Source organism: Mus musculus, chromosome 5, assembly GCF_000001635.26.
Source record: "Mus musculus strain C57BL/6J chromosome 5, GRCm38.p6 C57BL/6J".
Classification (NCBI taxonomy): Eukaryota; Metazoa; Chordata; class Mammalia; order Rodentia; family Muridae; genus Mus; species Mus musculus.
The window spans coordinates 50,401,326-50,412,733 of NC_000071.6; the positions used below are offsets into that span (position 1 = coordinate 50,401,326).

General features: G+C 38.0%; 1 long non-coding RNA gene across 1 annotated transcript; it reads left to right on the forward strand.

Annotated features, from left to right (window-relative positions):
* Positions 1 to 810: 810 nt before the first annotated feature.
* On the forward strand, positions 811 to 9,008 carry Gm36760. Its single transcript, XR_376944.2, has 4 exons — positions 811 to 1,113; positions 5,208 to 5,281; positions 8,128 to 8,261; positions 8,797 to 9,008. It is a non-coding gene; the product is annotated as a predicted gene, 36760 (long non-coding RNA).
* The last annotated feature ends 2,400 nt before the right edge of the window (positions 9,009 to 11,408 follow it).

An 11,408-nucleotide genomic window follows, 5' to 3' on the forward strand; every position in this document is an offset into this window, starting at 1 on the left:
GTTCTGATCACACTGTCTATTATAATTCCGCCCGATGGCAAACTTCTCCTTATTGACTCTAAATTACATTTAATCCTGTTAGGATCACTTTTTATTGAAAGGCATGCGTTGTGATGGCATTGACGGGAATCCAGCAACCAAATAGCCCGGCCAGAGGAAAATAAACTCTTGGAGATTTCTAATGCTTGTCATTTTCATGCTGGGCCCAGCTGTGGAGCCTCTTGAAGGATGGAGAGGATTGGGGTGCTCAGTGCAGATAATGGTATGCTCCTGGGCCGTATGGAGAGCTCTCTACCACAAGAATATAATCTTTTGAGCCCAGTGGACTAAGAACCAAAGACCATTTTGAGTTAAGACAGTATAATTCTATTAGTGAAAAGCCCTTGCAGGGGGAAATTGCCTGTGTTAAAATCTGTGCACAAATTAAAATAACAGGGCTAAAGGGGGAAATATCTCTATAAAAGGCTTTATGGCTCCAGTGGATAATAATATCCTGCCACATTAGAACCTAGAGAACCTAAAGATATGTTTTTTAAAAAATAGTATATTAATATCCTTTTCCAACTTTAGCTTGTGCAATAGATATGTTCTCAAGGGCTTATTTGATGAATCTGAATGCTGTACCAACAGTCACTATTGTTTATTATGAAGAAAATGCTGAAAATAAAGTCTGCATGTATTGGTTATGTGTTGACACCTCACAAAACTGTTGTCATCTAAAAACATTCCAATATTCCTAAGTGTGTTAAATGCATACATTCCCTGTAACTTTTATTCAATGTGGAGGCAAGTCCTGTTAATATTGCTGTTTTGATACAGTGAATTAAATCTATCTAGTAGATGTACACCGTTATTTACAATAGCTAATTACAAAGGGGTGAGTAGTGAAAATAAGCTGCCAGTGATAACAGTGTTTGTTTTCTAAGGTGACAAAATTCTGAAGTCCCAAGGATTGTGTAGCTGTTAAATAGAGGATGTCACATATCACAGTACTACCCACGAGTCTTTCATCCATTAGACTTTGGCTGTGAGCTGGAAGCTTATGCTCCATTTCTAATTCAATGAAAACGACAATGTGAGCAATGGGCTGTCAAGTATCTAAAACTGTACCATGTAAGTAAATAAAGACACAGTTTATAATTCTGTTAAAGGATGATGGCAGCATTTACTCTAGAAGTAAACAATAATGAAACAGATGATGCTTTGAGACCTCACCATGGACTATGGAATGAAGGTTCAGTGCCAGAGCATTTCTTTCTAATAGCAAAAAGCTTTTAGAAATGCCAAAATTTCTAAGCTTCTAAGACAAAAGCCAACAGGGCTACTATTGTCCGTCTGTCTTTCAGCATTTTTTGTTTTGTTTGTTTGTTTGCTTTTTTGTCTTTCTTCTCTTTCCCCTTTCTCTCATTTTTTTTTGTTTTTTTTGTTTTTTTTTTTTGTTTTGTTTTTTTTGCTCTCTTTATCATCAATTATCTTTTCTTCCTTCCCTTTCATGCCTCTACTCGCCCTTCATCCTTCATTGGGATATTATTGAGATAAATACCTTTCTTGACTTAGGCATGGTGCAGGTAAAATCTCTATTCTGTGACCAACTGTCTTCATACCATTCTCAAGTCAGGTTAAAACATTACAGGCCTACCCAACAGAGAGTTCAAATTCATACTTAGGGCACCCATGAGGGGAAATTCTTTCATTCCCCCTTTAAGAATTAAGTAGCAAGGCATGAATAAAGTGGTCCAGTGGAAACTCCTAGCATTCTTTCTCCTAAAAAAAAGAAGTAAAGAAGAAACACGCGCACACACACACACACACACACACACACACACACACACACACAAACACACACATTTTCCCCAAAAATCATTAGAGAAAAACACCCACAATATATCATAGAGCCAATCTAGCAGATATAGGTCATATGCATCACAGAATAGCTAGTAATATAACCCAAGACATTTGTAGATGACCATATTGTGTTGCAATGTCAAAAGTTAGGCTACCTCTGCTAGAGCATAGAAACCCAAGATGGCTGTACAGACAAAGAAGGCACACATAGACTTTAATACCCCACCTCTCCACATGTGGTCAACATGGGATTAGAGGAATTTTTCTCTGTGAAGAAAGGTAAGCAAGAGGCTACCTCACCTCCTACCACTACCATGAACATCTACAATTCTCACTGTTGAGGACTCATGGATCCATCTCAGGTCAAGAGCCCAGCCAAGGGTGCTTTCTGGTGTTCATAAGCTGAGCTGTCCCAATGGGTAATAACCTATGTCCCCAGCAGCCATGATAATATGTGTCCTGTTCTGAGTATGAGAAACCATTGAATTCCTGCTTTCTTGGGTCTCTACTCCCCCTGCATCTGATATGGGCCATCCCTGAGCAGAGCTTCCACTAATCGTTTACCACTATTGCCAAGCAATCCACACCCTCATCTTAAGTTATGTTGTACTTGCTTATGAAAAGAAGCTCTGCTGACTCCTGATTGCTTGGGACCCTGAGCCTTGAACTACTAGAGCAGTCACACGTCTAGTAGGACCCTGTTGCCAAGTATTATGCACAAGGACAAAGTCCCTGGGGAGTCTAGCCTTTGGCATACCAGAAAAGTAGAACACTCCTCTGGATCCACATCTGATATAGCATCCCACTTTTAGGTATGGTCAAACTGCTAAATGCTTTGCACACACTTTAACAGGATGAGAAGCAGTGACTTGCAGTATAGGACATCAATGCTTTGGCTGGCCTGAGTTATTCCACCTTTCAGGTCAAATGATCACAGTGATATATAAGTACCTGCAAGGCAGTTAGTTGTACTGTCCTCTTGGAGCTGATAGGGTCACTGGCTTTTGTAAAGTGGAGACACTACTGTTTTGTTCTATTATGGATAGTCCAGTGTATCTGGTAGAAACTTCCCTAAGTTTACTTTACTAAGTCCTTGCCACTGCTACTCCCAGCCTTAAAACCTGGATTACATCCATGTTTTATCATACCAGGGTCCAGTTCTGCCCAGTGTAGTGTGTTCACTAGAGCTTGAAATGCTGTTTATCCTGTTAGTTCACAACTTTGAGTTAAATCTGTGACTTGGCTCCCAAGGTCCACAGCTTTGGATTATCTTTTAGTCCTGAGTGCTAGCATGCATGTCTGAGCACTCAATCTTGGTGGTCTAGCTGTCGAGATACACACACACACACACATACACACACACACACACACACACACGTATTATGTATATATATATATATATATATGTAATTATCTTAATTGTGGAAGACACAAATGCACACACTACACACACACACACACACACACACACACACACATACACACACACATCACAATTAAATTACTTACATCTAATTTTTACTTAGTTCCTTTATACTATGTAAGATAATTTTTTACTTAGAGTTCTATTGCTAGAAAGATAAATCATGACCAAGGAAATTCATAAAAAGAAAAACATTTGATTGGGGGCTTCTTAATATTTTAGAGCCTTAGTCCATGATCATCATGGGAGGAAGCAGACAAGCAAAGTGCTGGAGCAATCTCTTAGAGCTTTACCTTCTGATCCACAAGCAGCAGATTGAGAAAGAACTCCAGGCCAAGTGTGGGCTTTTGAAAGCCCAAAGCCCATGGCCAGTAACACACTCCGTCCAACAAGGCCACACCTCCTAATCCTGCTAATCCTTATCAAACAGTTCACTCCCTGGTGACTAGGCATTCAAATATATGAGCCTATGGGGGCCATTCTCCTTCAAATCACCACAGATATGAAAAGTTAAGATCTACTCTTTGAGGAAACTTTGAATATAAAGTAGATATTGTTAAATGCAATCGCCATATCACAGGCTAGCTCCCCAGAGATTGTTTTATCTTAAAGTGAAAAAATTGTCCGTATTAAACATTTCTCCATCCTCCATAGCAGCCATCACTTTATTCTATTCCTGTTACTTTCATTTGTATATATTTTACATATTTCTATTAATTTAATTTAATTTAAGATGTTTCAAATACCATAATTCCCATTTTGTCCATGGTTCAATGATATTTCATTGCTTACCATAATTTCTTTCTCTTTCTAGCTAAGTTTGGCTAATTCTATACTTGGGCTATTGTGAATGATATTGCAATTAATGTGGAGATGAGAATATTTTTTCTGTCTCCCGGTTTCATCTGGCTTTGCATATATAGCCAGAAACAGGATCATGAAATCACATGATAATTCAAAGGAACCTCCTTGCTACTTTCATGGCTGCACCAATTTCCATTCTTATAAATAGTATACAGTTTCCTGTGTTTCATACAGTCATGGACTGCCATGCCTGGTGACCTGTCACTATTTTAATTCTGAGCGTTTTAATGGCTGTGAAATAATATTTTACTATGGTTTGTGAATTTGCATTTTCTAAGTAATTAATGATGTTTTTCCTGTAGTTGTTTCTTGTGCTATTTGTTTAGCTGTTTTTGTGAGGGCTTACTTGTCAACCATTTATGTGTCTTTTTTTAGAGAAGGGTCTATTCAAGTCCTATACCCATTTTGATCTAGATGATTTTGTTTTCCTTTACTTTTGTTATTGAGTTGTGTAAGTTTCTTTTACATGTTTTCTTCATTTTGTGATAATAACAAATGTAGCAAGAAATATGAACCATTTGTTTCCATTCTCCACTGAAATATTTCCCAGTCTGAATGTGGCCCCATTTGTTCCAGTGAATACTGCTGAAGAACACGGCTCCCAAAGGAGGAGCTAGAGAAAGTACCCAAGGAGCTGAAGGGGTCTGCAACCCTATAGGTGGAACAACAATATGAACTAACCAGTACCCCCCAGAGCTCGTGTCTCTATCTGCATATGTAGCAGAGGATGGCCTAGTCAGCCATCATTAGGAGGAGAGACCGTTGGTCTTGTGAAGATCATATGCCCCAGTAGAGTGGAATGCCAGGGCCAGGAAGCAGGAGTTAGTGGGTTGGGGAGCAGGGCAGGGGAGGGTATCAGGACTTTGGGGATAGCATTTGAAATTTAAATGAAGAAAATATCTTAAAAAAAAGAGCAAGTGTATAATATCCGAACAAAATACTCTCCCAAATCATAGACATATGACAATTTTATTTATCTGATAACTATATTCTTTTAATTAGATCAGATTGATTGTCTAAATTTTTGATTGCTCTGAACTGTTAAACTTTTTTATTTACTCTGTTTTCTCTTCAGATCATATAAACCTTTTCTTTGTGTTAACCAATAGAGTACTCACCACTGATGTCACCTTGGAAGCCTGTGCTTAGGTTTGTAAAACCTTCAGATGTCTTGCAGAGTTTGCTCCTGTCTTAAGGGTTGCTTGGCTACTGAAAAGAAATACTAACAGCTGTGGGAGAAGCAATTAGTGTCCATTCTATCCTGATTGACAATTCTGCAAAATGCCCAATAGCGTTTTCTCTGGTTTTACAAAATGGCGACCTTCTGTTCCTGAATGCTGGGTAGCTATTGAATCCTGGCACAGTCATCATCATGCGCATGCCCCATGTGGTTCCCAATTAGAGAATCTAGCTTAATTTACCTCCCTGACAAGACTGAAATATAAAAGAGAAAGATAAGACTTTCATCATGAGGTATGAACAGAGATTTCAGGCAAGCAGAATATATGAATATCAAGGTTAAGGGCATTTGATTTAAAATGCCCAGGCAGAGCTCTGAGAAACTGGAGACAGGGGATGAAAGCCGAGAGATTAGCCTGAGCCCAAGGATGAATGTGCTGTTTTTATACAATGCCCTCATCAGGGGGACAAGTGGCCCTTGTTATGAAGCAGTGAGGCTCAGAACAATGCTCTTCTGCAGTAAGCATCCCTGCAAATCAAGGGCAGAGTTGGACAATGCTGACTTGTCCACATGAAAGAGAATAATTACATCAAGGCTATGCTTGTCACCTGGTGAATCTTTTGATCCAAACACACTCAAGGAACTGGACACTCAGGAGTTATCTTTCTCTGGCTCCCAGACTCCCTATTTTTCTCACCCTGGATTTCATAATACCCCAATTATCTAAGTTAGTGCATCAAGATAGAAATACTATGATCTTCCATTTGCCCTAATTAAGACTATTAGGAAGACATTTTATGCTCTTATTTTTTTTCTAATGAAATTCAATTTAAAGTCACTATATCAGGTCTTATTAGCTGCTACATCGTAACACACAATATTTCATGGTGGAAAAAAATTGCCTAAATCAAAAATTAGATCCAAACTTCAAGAGGACAAACTGTGATAGTACAGTCATGGGTCTTTGCATAGATTTCATCTTGCATTTAAAATGCTTTCCCAGTGTTAACTTCTAATCAATCATATCCCTAGGACATAGAATGACTTGGAAAATCTGGAAAGAAATTTGACCCAATGTTTTCTTCATTTTAAAGATGATTTTAAAAGACTTTTAACCTGTCTATATGTAGTGGGTAGAGTATACGTGCACATGAGTGTGATCCTCAAAGAGGGCAAAGGAGGCATCAAATTCCTGGGAGCCAGTGGTTGTGAGCCACCTGCCATAGGTTCTAAGAACTGAACACCAGTCCTCCTCTCTGAGATCAATATACATTCTTTGATACTGAGCCTTCTCTTTAGTCCCTCATTCCACCTTCATAATAGCAGAATACTCTGGTTAAATTTGCAAACATTTTAAGGAAGTATGACAGGTGAATGAAGAGGTGAGCTGAATTAATTTACACTTCTAAGAAACAGTATGGAAAACCTGCATTCAGATGACCCTGTAAATATGTGTATGAAGACAAACACGATCTGTTGAAACAACATAGAGGACACAGACATCTGTTGGATCCTGAACATAGTAGGAGCTTGATGTCAGGCTTTTTTTTTTTTTTTTTTTTTTTTTTTTTTTTTATAATGGAGAGCAACATGCTGTCTTCTGTACAGGAACACACATCCTACTTGATATCAATAAATCATCCTACGTGTAATATTTTATGATAATGTTGTGTTGTAAAGGAAGAAACTGAGTTCCTGAGAGAATATTTGCTGAATGCCAGAAAGTACTGTAACAAGGAAGTAAACCCTGAATCTTGAACTGGAGGCCAAACTGTTAGCTTTGACTTGTGTCTTTTAACTGTTTATGGTTCATCCTTTGGCAAGTTGAGGACTAGGCTCCATGATCTTGTCTTAGTCCTCTAGACTTGGATTCTTTATATGTTTCTACTCATCTATTATTCTCCCCTTCAAATGCTACAGAACAAATCATCCTCCTACGGGAAATCTTCCAGCTATAATTATTAAAAACACAAGTAAACATGTCCAGCAAAGCTTGAGGGAAAACCCATAATTCATGTAAAACTTGTAGCCTACCTTGCAAGCCACTGGCAGAAACCCAGGGCTTGGAAGAAACAGCCTCAGGACAACAGACACACAGATGTTTTCTGTGATATCTCTGGACAAGAGGGACACTTTTCAATGATTTTCTGTCACCATGTAAAAGTAATACATTCTATGAACAGTTTAATGACCAAATAAAAGATTACTAGTTACCCCATGGAAGGGATTCTCAATTCTGCTGTTCTCCCAATACATCTTGCAGATTTTCTTTCAGGACACATAGACATTCACATTTCCGCCAGGACTCACAGTTGTCCATCTCTCCTGAAACAGCTCAGCTCCAGCAGTGCTCAGCTGAGACTAAAGATAAAGTAAGCTGGGCAAGTTGGCAGTCAAAGGAGAATGAGCTCGGATTTTTAACTAACAGGAATGAAATGAGTTTTAACTTAAGATTTAATTTTTTTAAAGAAAAATTCAGGTAAGAGATATTGTTAGGTTGTTAACTATATCAGAAAAAATAGAATTGTTAACTGTGTGTGTTTGGTGAGTATGTGATACATCTGCATGTAGTCTATGTGTGTAAAATATGTGTGCAGAGTATATGTGTGCATATATGTGTATCTGTGAATGCAGATGAGATTATGAACATGGGTACGTGGAGGCAAGGGAATGACATAACATGACATCCTCTATTGTTTTCTGCTCCTGTTTTCACTTTTATTTTTTGAGTCAGTATCTCTCACCAAACTCAGAGTTCACTGACTAACTAGAACAGCAGACATCCAGGATTCTAAATTTCCTCTCTCCATGGTAGGGTTCACGATGACACCTACCTCCTGTGTGCATCCTGAGGATTAAAACTCTGGTCTCCATGCTTCTACCACAGGCACTTTACCAGCCCACCTCCCCAGCTTCTATAGTTTGGATCTTTAACGCTCATAGAGAGAGGTAAGTTATTTCAAAACATGAAAATATCTTGTTACCTGCTTTTTCCATTCTTTTTGTAGAATTTAGTGTTTAAATGACACCACTCTTTCCTGACATGGTCATTCTTAAAATTTCAATAGTATTTGATCATAAGACTTCACCCACTCACCCAAAATAGAAACATTGTGAGAAAAGTCAGATTTCTGATTCCCAAACACATTGACTGACTGCCAATTGGAGAAAAGAAAAGATCCACAGAAGCACCTTGGCATGGGGCTCAACCTAGTTGTTCAGTTTGTACAGTTTTGAAGCATTGGAACATGTATTATTACATACTTCTTACATTCATCACTGCTGAAGGTCACAACTTTGCTCTTGGATACTCTGAGTACCTTTCCCAGTCTCAGGGCAATTATTCACTAAGCACGCTAGAGATACATGATCATGATTGAAGATTAAAAAAGAAAATAGTTTTGGTGCCTGAGGTATGTCTTTTGGTCAAAGCACTTTCAGATGTATCATATCATTTATTTCTTGTGTCTTTGTTAAAATACAGTCTACAATTGAGAAGGCAGACTCACCTGAAGAAACTTAATGACAAGACTAAGGTAACTGAAGCTGAATAATATGCTCAGGTCTTCTTTCACTCCCAGTGAGGTCACATGACTGGCACACACTAGGGTTCGGTATGCACTGTGCCCTAATAATGTTGTAACCAATGTGAAATTTTCACACTTTCCACAGCTACCCTTAGTGTTTCTCCTAGTAAAACCGTTACAAAGCAATCCAAACATAGTCCTTATGTCAAGTCTCAAGAAGAGCTCAAAGCCATTAAAAGCAGGGTTTAAACTGATCCATGAATGGCAGATGAACTACTTGCAGGTTCTAACTTCTTCCCTGATCTTTGAAGATGATATAGCTAGTGTTGATTATCAACTTAACAGGATCTAGGCATACCTAGGAGTCAAAGCTTTGTGCATGTCAGAAGGGAGTTTCTAAAGTGGGTTAGCCGAGGTGGAAAGACACACCCTAAGAGAATGGCATCATCACATAACCTGGGGGACTGAATAAAATGGAAGAAGTACACTGATCATCTTCTTCCTGTCTGTGAACTTGCAGAGACCTGCTGCCTCACACTCCTGTTCATGTGATGGTTTTTGCTATGATGGACTGTACCTTTAAAAGAATGAGCTAGAACAAAGTCTCTCTTTCTTCCTTAAGTTGCCTCTGTTAGGTATTGTCATTATAGTTATGAGAAAAGTAGCAAATCCAAAAGATAATTTTTATCTTGAAAGTTTTCATGGCTCTTCAAAGCATTGAAGTAAACACCTCATTGTCCCATCCAAATCGTTCCTCAAGACTTATTATTTTTCAGTTCTTTGGGGATTTCTTCATCAGCAGCTTTGTTTTGGGTATCAGGAGTAACTACCTCTCGCTACTCACTGCCCTCTCTCAAGTGGTAACTGAAGTTTTTTCAGTGCCCTTCTCCCTTGGCCATTTAGAATGTACATGTCTTGGATTTCATGCAGACAACGTGAAAGGAGGTTCAGACTCGCTGTCATATGCTCCAGAGCACTCTGCCTTTCTCCTTTACAGCAGTCATCACACTTCTAATTACTTGTTCAATGTCACTGCCTAATTACTTCTTCCCCACATGTTCTCTATTAAGACTTTAGAGGCCCTAAGCTCTGACAAGATAATGGTGTCTCCTCCAACACCAGATGGATTTTGAAATTAAAAAAAAATAATCAAAAGTATAAAATAAGTTTAAGGCAACCAGGAAAGTTTTACCCATCATGGTTCCTTTAGACCTTATGTGACCTTTTTATTAACCTAGTTATATTCTTTAGTTGTTGTCTATAGTTGAACTCTACAATGTGGTATTAATTGCAGGCAACAGAGAAGTAGTTAAAAGATGTTTTTATAAGTCATGGATTGCAAGAAAAATGGGATCTATAAGAGAGGGATAGAGAAATGGAGACTGGGCGTAGGGGAGAGAAGATAATTCTGTCTGTAAATGTAATTGGCTCATGTGATTAAAAAGAATGAGAGGTCTAGAGAAGGAGAGTTAAAATTGATAGGACATATTCAGCCCCTATCCAAATGTCAGATTACCTGCAACAAAGATGTAAGTTCAAGTATGAGACAGAGTCTGATGGTAGAAGACCAATGTCCCAGCACAAAGACAGTAGTGCAGTGAGAAATGCTCTTTCCTTCTACCAATAGACTGAATGGTTCTCACCCATCTTGAAGAGGCGAGTGTATCATACTTGGCCTTTAAATCTGAGTGTTAGTCTCATTAAAAATCACCCCACAGATATACTAAAGGAGTTGCCCATGGTTCAGTCAAGTGGATGCACAAAATTAATGGTCATGATTACAATAAATTGAGTAAACTTTAGTATTTCTCATTTCATATAGTTGCCTGTATCATGTACAATTATGTGACAAGATTGACATGAATCCCGCCCTATGCACCTGCTGCTTTAAGTTCCCTGATATAAATGTCCTCATTTTCTGTCCTCCTTATCCCTGCTAACCACTATATTGTTCTCTATCTCTGAATATTCATTTTTGTATTTTCCATATATGAGTAAGGTTATGTGATATTTCTCATTTGACTCTTATTTCATATAATGTATTATTATTATTATTATTGAGCCTACTCTATGTTATGAAAAAGGACAAGGTCTTATATTTTACAAATAGGTAATATTCTTTTTTGTATGTATACCACAGTTTCTTCATTCATTTGTGCTTCAAAGAACATGTAGACTATGTTCTTATTTTAAATATGTGAACAAAGCTGCAATGAGCATGTCTACGCAAGTATCATAAGAGGATAATCATTTTGTTTCCTTTGGGTACATCTAAGAATCATTCATAGGTTATGCAGAAATCCTATTTCTAATAACTTCAGGTATTATCATACTGTTTTCATCAAGGCCAGTTGAAATCTCTATTTTTATTGACAAGGTTTAATAATCCGTCTTTCAGCCACTTGCTGGGATCTCCATAGAGTGGTCCTGACCAAAGTCCACTCTGGTCAGTACTTAATTAAAGCTTGCTATAACTTTAGCTCAAAAAAAAAAAAGAATTTGCCATTCTTTATATTAACTATATGTTTACCTTTATCTGTAAATTTTATATTTTAAGCTATTTCCGTGA